Source organism: Limulus polyphemus, unplaced genomic scaffold (assembly GCF_000517525.1).
Source record: "Limulus polyphemus unplaced genomic scaffold, Limulus_polyphemus-2.1.2 Scaffold636, whole genome shotgun sequence".
Taxonomy (NCBI): Eukaryota; Metazoa; Arthropoda; class Merostomata; order Xiphosura; family Limulidae; genus Limulus; species Limulus polyphemus.
In genome coordinates, this window is record NW_013666246.1 from 119586 (window position 1) to 128694 (window position 9109).

The following is a 9109-nucleotide window of genomic DNA, read 5'->3' on the forward strand; positions in this document are numbered from 1 at the left end:
AACTTTAATATAAGCTTAACATGACAGCAAATGTACAACGTTTCGACAAGGTTTTGTCATCATCACCTGAGTTTTTCTTCATTACCCATTTAAGCCGTCTCCAGCCATTATTAGTCTCAAAGTGGGTTCCTCGTCATCGAATTTATATTCTCTATGCTTTTATCTGTGTAATAATGTCTGTCTGCTGCTTTCTGCTCGTCTCACACTATTTATATCTCTATTACGTAGTCGTATTGCCACTTTCTATATTCTCGACACCAATTAGTTATTAACAAAACCTTCTATAATCGTCTGCTTTTAACTCTTATTATAACAAAACTTAAAAATAATAAAGTATTCACTCACAAATATAAGTTAATCACTAATATTTAAACCAAACAGTCTTTTATATCATGACAAACACCTGCCACACGAGCTAGTCCGACATCTTGATGTGGACCCAAAAATGAGTCATTCCAGAAGGATTGGGTTGTTTTGATTAGATAAAAGGAAGACATTTGACAGTATTTTCGAGGTCTAGGACTAGGACTAGAACTAGGACTAGGACCAGACCCATAACCTGATCCGAGACCATGAGAGCCAACATGTAGAAATTAACTTGTAAGTGTACAGTGAAAAGATGCATCAATGAAACATGCTGCAAGTGTACCTGATGATGACAAAAACCTTATCGAAACATTGTACAGTTGCTGTTATGTTAAACTTGTATTAAAGTTTTCTTCATTACCCATTCAAACCGTCTCTAAGCATTATTATATTTATCTCCCTATCTGTTGACATGTGGACCGATTTTTCACACTATTTTTGCTCTATAACTCAGTCAACAATGAATGGATTTTGATGACATTTGGTGGACATATGTAGAATATTATTTATCATTGTCCTGCCAAACATGATTTGCGTCTGTTGATTATGACGGACACATTTTCGTATATTTGGAGGACCGAATATATAATCAAAGCTGCGTGCCGGAGGTACATGCTCCCCTGAGTGTCCCTCTAGTTTCTAATGTAATATCTTTTTTATGAATCTCATGTTTTTCCCGCATTTTTAAAAATTTTCTTTGTTGACTTGAAATACAATCGGATGTAAAACTGAACATGTGATTAGTTCCATTCATTAGCTTTGGAAAGTGGAATTATTCTACTCACCTCCTGCGTCTCACTCAGAAATTCTTTAGGCACGCTTTTATGATTTAATGAATTAATTACTATATGTATTAAGAACGCTGTGTAGTTAGCCACTTGCTCTCAGTAACAACGGTATAACGTGAGCATTAAGTTGATTAACGACGAATTTGTGTGACTTGATAATTAGGCGAGTCTAGATGACCATGCGTCAACTCCGAATAATTGTCCAGTAATCCAATAAAAAAACACTTTCAAATTAAAAGTAATAATAAAAGCTGTAATACATGGCTACCAAGATATTGATGTTTTCACCCTCTTAGACGCGTTAAGGAGAAACATGCTAACAAATAAGGATGTGTGACCCGATTAATTTGAGTTTAATTTATACACAATGTGATTTGTTTGGCTTATTAGGCTTAAAACGGGAAAATGGATTCAGTGTCCTTTTTTAACTACACTTCACATGTGTGTAGGTTCGTTTATACTGTGTAGGTGTAGGATTAAATTTTCTGTTGTAGACAGAGAAACTAAAGGATTTTACTTAAGCCTTACGTAAGCCTCATAATATTCGTTGTACGATAAGGAAGATTAGAAGTGATTGTTTAAGCAAGAATTTCTATAAGACTTAAACAAGTGTGTTTCCAGCTACAGCGAGCACATATTGTACCCATAGCAACGTTAGCCAGCTTTAAAACTTACAAACAACGTTGACGTAAACTGTTTTATGTTGTTACATCAGTTTATTCGAGGACTATGTAGTATGCCATGCATTAAACACACAAATAAACTAAAGTTAAGTTACAAAGGAAGTTCTTGTAGTCTTATTGATCGATAGTTTTGGAAATAGGTTGAGACATTTCTTTAATTAAGATCAAAGATGTCTTAGAAATAATGAATAAGTTTTGAAATACAAGAAAAAAGAATAACAATTTGTTTGTTTTAGAACAAAGCCACATTGGGCTATCTGTTTGCTTGTTTGTAGTTAAGCACAAAGCTACAAAAGGGGCTATCTGTGCTCTGCCCACCACGAATATCGAAATCCAATTTCTAGCGTTGTAAGTCCGCAGACACATCGCTGTGCCACTGGGGGGCTGGGCTATCTGCTGTATCAAGCGCAAGGAGTTGAGGTTCCGATTTTAAACGTGTAAGTTCGTAAACTTACAGTTGCTCCACTAGGGGACACAAGGAAAAAAGATCAAATTTAAAAGATATAAATTTTACAGCAGTAAATAATTTTAACTTAATTTCGGAACGTAATTTCTATATGTAACACTAAGGAGTTATAATTCATTTATTTATTTGCAACAAAAGTCGAGTAACTTTTTTTTTTCGTTTTATGGATATAAAGGACAAAAAAACTGAAGACAGGGAAGTGCGCCACCTACCGGCAATAAACAAAGGATGGCCGGAGTATACTATAAATTCACCTCGTGGTACTAAAGTTTGAGAATCGTTAAAGAAGTTATTCTACATAAAGATAATACATAAGCAAGTGTTCCGTAGTTACATCTTGAAAGGTGCGACATCTGGTGATGCATCTACGAATAACCATTCTCTGAGATATGCAAGTAACGAATGGATGGTCCCGAAAAAATATCGTTAATAATTCAAACTTATTTTATAATCTCCTTCACTATCTTTCTATAACTTATCTCCAAAGATCAGGTTCTCTTTGATTTTACAAAATTACTTTTTTGTTCCCGCTTCTTTATGGAAGCCTAATGATCATCTTGAACGCACGTAACATTTATAATTTCTTTTACAACATTTGTAAGAGGGCGCCCGTAATTCTTTACTATCAATCTGAGAGAATGGTGTTTGAAATACAAACAAACAAACACGTAAATCTTATAATAATAACTTGCTTCTGCCAGTTTACGTTGAATTCAAATGTCCAAGTTATATCTGATTTATTCTTTGAAGCTGAGACTATGATGACCTCATTTCATTGTGAATACAAATGTAATGTGTGTGTGCAATAAACTATGTTAGACTGCGTGTTATACTACATTAAACTGCTGTCCATCCTCTATTTAGCTGTGAATACAAACATAGTGTATCTGTGTGTTATACTACGTTAGACTGCTGTCCATCCTCTATTTAGCTGTGAATACAAACATAGTGTATCTGTGTGTTATACTACATTAAACTGCTGTCCGTCCTCAATTTAGTTGTGAATACAAACATAGTGTATCTGTGTGTTATACTACGTTAGACTGCTGTCCGTCCTCTATTTAGTTGTGAATACAAACATAGTGTATCCGTGTGTTATACTACGTTAAACTGCTGTCCGTCCTCTATTTCGTTGTGAATACAAACATAGTGTATCCGTGTGTTATACTACATTAAACTGCTGTCCGTCCTCTATTTAGTTGTGAATACAAACATAGTGTATCTCTGTGTTATACTACGTTAGACTGCTGTCCGTCCTCTATTTCGTTGTGAGCAGTTTAACGTAGTATAACACACGGATACACTATGTTTGTATTGTCCGTCCTCTATTTAGTTGTGAATACAAACATAGTGTATCCGTGTGTTATACTACGTTAAGCTGCTGTCCGTCCTCTATTTCGTTGTGAATACAAACATAGTGTATCCGTGTGTTATACTACATTAAACTGCTGTCCATCCTTTAATACTCCCATAGATTCAGGTAAAAGTCGGTATGGAGTATATAGTTAGAATAAATGTGTTCTATTTTTAAACCAATACACGTCACGAGTGCTCACGTGACAATAGTACACGTAATAAGAACGAGCGTGGATTTTTAATAAGGCCTGACATTTACGGTTAATATTAGGCTTATTTGTTTTCAATACTTCACCATTTTTTTTTTCTTTCGAAAGCGCAATGTTTAATTGCTACACCGTTCATTGGTTAAAGATTCATTGGAAATGGTATCCCATAATATTTTCGGTGTAAATGAAAGCATGAAGAAAATCCATTGTTTAGCCATCATAAGTTATTGTTGAATAAGCTACTCAAACTTTAAATCAGACTGTATATTCGGAAAGGCACACAGTATAAAACAAACAAACAAAGGAAATGAGAAAACGGGTTATTTAAATGTAGAAACTTCTTATGTAACAAAAAAAGTGAAAAGCTGCTTGGCTAATTTTTACGTGACGTCACTACAAACAGTAGATGCTTGTAAAAAACTAAAAATGTCACCAGAAGGCACCACTTGTTATTTTTCAAAATTTTGTTTGATAATATGAATAAAAAATAACCAATTAACCAGGACATTTTTGAAAAACAAATGAAAGCCAAGAAATCAGACCACAAAATTTGCTGTAGATTTAAGTTATACAGTTCCTTTCTTGCATCTACAACTTCTAAATATCCAAATCTCTGTGGTTAAGGGCATATAACTGTTGATGTTTCTCTCTAGCACTTAGGTTTTAGGCTTAATGAAATATCCGTAACTACGCTTTGTGGCAAGTTTTATTATATAAATTAACTTAGGTTTCCAGTTCTGTTCTTTTAAGTTTTCTTTCAGTTATCTCAATTATTCATTATTTTAGATACACACGCTGAGACAGCTGTCGTTTCTATCGTAAGATATATTAATTGTATATAATCCAGCATCAGTATTGTTTAACACTGTTTCTTAAGAAATCCTTTAGACGTAGAGAATCCGTGTAAATGTACCAGCAGATTTCGTTTTTCATGGCCAGGTGGATAAGGCGCTCGACTCGCAATCTGAGAGTCGCGGGTTCGAATCCCCGTCCCACCAAACATGCTCGCCCTTTCAGCCGTGGGGGCGTTATAATGTGACGGTCAATCCCACTATTCGTTGGTAAAAGAGTAGCCCAAGAGTTGGCGGTGGGTGGTGATGACTAGCTGCCTTCCCTCTAGTCTTACACTGCTAAATTAGGGACGGCTAGCGCAGATAGCTCTCGTGTAGCTTAGTGCGAAATTCAAAAACAAACAAACAAAAAAATCGTTTTTCATTATTAACACTCCACTTTTTTTGCCGAGTTTCATGTGACAAGAATCCTTTCTGTAAGTATTACTTACTGAACCTTTTTATGTTTTTACTAAAAGTTAATTCGTCTTAAGATTATTCCAGTGACCAGTATGTGTATGTAATCTCTATTACAGGAGGGCTTTTCGAGACTGGTGACGATTCGCTACAGATAATATTTCGTTACGTCGTGGACAAAATGAATTCGGATCATTCTCTACTCCCCACCTCCCTACTGTCAGCCACTGTTGAGCAACTGGAATATCAAGATAGTTTCCAAGCGTCTCGCAAGGGTACGTAGTGCAGTCACGTGATATAATATTCACGAGCTTAGAAATAGATCATAGAATGTGACGTTTTTCACCCTTTGTATAAAGAAAAAGAAAAGTGAATTACTAAGAAACATTAGACTTTTTTATAATTTTGTGTCAGTCCCACGTTTCGTTGATAAAGGGTAGGTAGTCAGTTGGCGGTGGATGTTGTTGCCTAGCTGCCTTCCCTCTAGTCTATCACTAGTGCAGATATCTCACTAGTAGGTTTGCGCGAAATTCAACAAACAAACAAATATAAAACAAAAGCTTATAAGGAAGGAAATACACGATTTTAGTTAGTATATTGGAAGGGTTTTCCAGGAATCAGTCATTCACGAATAGCGGTAAGTCTTCGGACATACAACGCTAAAATCTGGTGTTCGATTCTCTACGGTGGATACAGCAAACAGCCCAGTGTAGCTTTTGCTCTGGAATAAACAAACACACCATTCACGAGATATGTTTTTACTGTCGTTTATCAACAACTAAATAAAGAAAAAAACAAACTTTGTTAAAGACCCGTCATTCCATTTATAGTTTTGAGACCACGTGTTTAAATCGTTGGCCTGAAATTGACAATGTTGACCATGTTTCGAAGGAGAAGGTACTAACTGTGGTATATTTATTTACTTCTTTTGGACAAAAGTCAAGTTTACTGTCCATTTTTAGGTCATTCCTGGAAACGTTTCACAAGTAGGCCCTAAATATGGCCAAGTAACTGTTAAACCGTTGGTCCGCTGTATATTATCGAATAACGAAATGTCATAACGTGATTCACACACCTAAGTAAATTTCGGTTACTTTATGGTGAAATAAAACGGACTCAAAACGTAATTTGTTTATTTTGATAGTGAAATGTTTTAAATTACTATGTAAATGATCTCTCTACTAGGTGATGTTTTATAATGTAATGTTTGTGTCTTGTCTCTTGGGTGAAACGACGTTTCGTTCTCACTGCTTCTGCCTTGTCTCTTAAGTGAAACGAACTTTCCTTCTCGCCGCTTCTGGCTTATCTCTTGAGTGAAACGAACTTTCCTTCTCGCCGCTTCTGGCTTGTCTCTTGAGTGAAACGAACTTTCCTTCTCGCCGCTTCTGCCTTGTCTCTTGGGTGAAACGAACTTTTCTTCTCGCTGCTTCTGCCTTGTCTCTTTGGTGAAACGAACTTTTCTTCTCGCTGCTTCTGCCTTGTCTCTTGAGTGAAACGAAGTTTCGTTCTCGCCGCTTCTGCCTTGTCTCTTGGGTGAAACGAACTTTTCTTCTCGCTGCTTCTGCCTTGTCTCTTGAGGGAAACGAAGTTTCGTTCTCACTGCTTCCGCCTTGTCTCTTGAGTGAAACGAACTTTCCTTCTCACTGCTTCTGTCTTGTCTCTTGAGTGAAATGACGTTTCATTCCTACTGCCCTTACCTTATATCTTGAAGGCAACACCATTTTGTCCTCACTGCTCTGCCTTGTCTCTTGAGTGAAACGACATTTCGTTCTCACTGCTCCTGCCTTATTTTGAACTAATAGACCAGAGAGAAGACAGCCAGTCAACAGCACCGACCATTAGCTCTTGGACCACTTTAATCGTATAGTGGGACGTGATCGTCACTTTTATATGGTCACTAAAATGCTAAGAGCGATTTTTGTGGTTGTTCTAGTTGTGGTAATGGGCCGCGTGTCATGGACTCCCGGTGTACAACAGCCCATAATGTTAACCACTAGAATGACAGAGGAACATTTCACTACCTTATCTCCTAATTTTTTTTAATACTCCATATTATACCTGCATTAAACAGAAACTTAGTAAACCTGGTTTGTTTTCTATCAGGGGACAGTAATTTCAGAAAACAAATTAGACAAGCTTTTTTGTAATAAATATAATCTTAATCGGTTATACCAGTAGAGATAGTTGACTAATTTAAAAGTTTATACAACGTTCAGGTTAACGTAACTGTTTATAGTTTTACATAGATTTGATTAAGTCGTTGTTATCAATCACAAAAACAACTAAATAAACTTTATTCATGAGCCAAAGCTAGGGCGATTAATAGAGTTTTGTTTTAAAATATGAAAATATATCTTCCAGTATCAGTGGGAACGAGAATAACAGAAGACAGGTTGATTTAGGCCTAAAATGACTAATGGCTTCCTTGTGCAAATTTTTCATCGAAGTTCAGTAACTTATATATGACACACTAGACTCATAATAAAATCTCGTGCTTCTTTCTTGAATTTGTTTGAGAGTTTGAGGTTAATAAAATTTCAATTTTAGAAGTGAGTAATCATGACGAAAGGCGGTCCTCCAAATGAAAAGCTGCGTTCGATTTGTGGGATTTGACCGTATATCCATTCCCATTGTTGTCTCGATCCCTTGCGTTTCAGATCAGCATATCTATCGTGGAAAGAAAGGTCATACGGCTAATTTCAAGCTTAGAGCTTCATCTTAAGTCCCACAGCTGAGACCAACTTCAAATGTCGTACGTACCAGCAGAAAACTGGAGAAAGGAGACAATGTATAGCTAATCCATCTTAATGAAACTGTGAGGCCTGAAAACTACTAACTTCCCGGCCAAGATACATACGAGTTTGTTGCTATATGAGTAACATTTGTCGCCAGATGGCACTTTGTCAATTTTAACTAAAAGTTTCTTTGTAACTATTTGTTTGTTTGTAATTAAGCACAAAGCTACACAATGTACTATCTGTGCTCTGCCTACCATGGGTATCGAAACCCGGTTTCTAGCGTTGTAAGTCCGCAGACTTACCGCTGTGCCACTGGGGGGCAACTAAAAATCTTCTCGATCAGGTTAACTTTAAATAACACTTTGAGAGAGATAAAAAAACTAAAGACGAAATTTCTGATTGGCTGGAAGTGTCTTTCAACACGTTGACTGCCGAAATAAATACGAGAAATTGTTCTCTGTTTCCCAAAAATTCGTAGACTCTTAGAGATTTCTTTGGATTTATATCAAATATTTGCAGTTCTTATAAAAACGTTTTGGACTCTAAAGAGAATGTTCTTGCCTTTGATAAAACGACAAAAGAGACTCGAACCACGTGTTCAACGGTGATACAAGACACGAACAACAAGAATAAAACAATATATTATTATTATACACTATTTATAAAGCATTTTATAGGCTTCGTGGTATGATATTTAGGCCTAGAAAAGTTTCAAGGTATGTTGGAACAAAACAGTTACTCCTGTCATGTTTCGTGCTTTATTAAGATTTGTTATACATTTAAAGATTATCATGGATTGGTTTGCTGTAGATTAGCCAACAGACACGAATACAAGATCAATATAAAATTATCCTGTGTTTCAGGTCCTGATCATTCTAGGTCAGAGAATAAAAAGTTAGAAAATTAGACAAAATATTATAGCCACATAGGGCTATTTACTGTGTCTACCGCAGGGAATCAAACCCCAAATTTCAGCGTTTTAAGTCCGTAAACTTACCTCTGTCTCACAGAGGAACCTATTATAGAACAATTCATCTCAGTATAATTAATCTACCGCTAGTTTGGTATTTTGAGTAAAAAAAAGAGAAAACTGACAAAAATATCCGATTTCTAACTTGTATTATTCTTTAAATATGATGATATCAGAGTATTTGTATGTTACTAAAGACATGACTCAGTATGTTTCTAAAGACATGACTCAGTATGTTTCTAAAGACATGACTCAGTATGTTTCTATAGACATGACTCAGTATGTT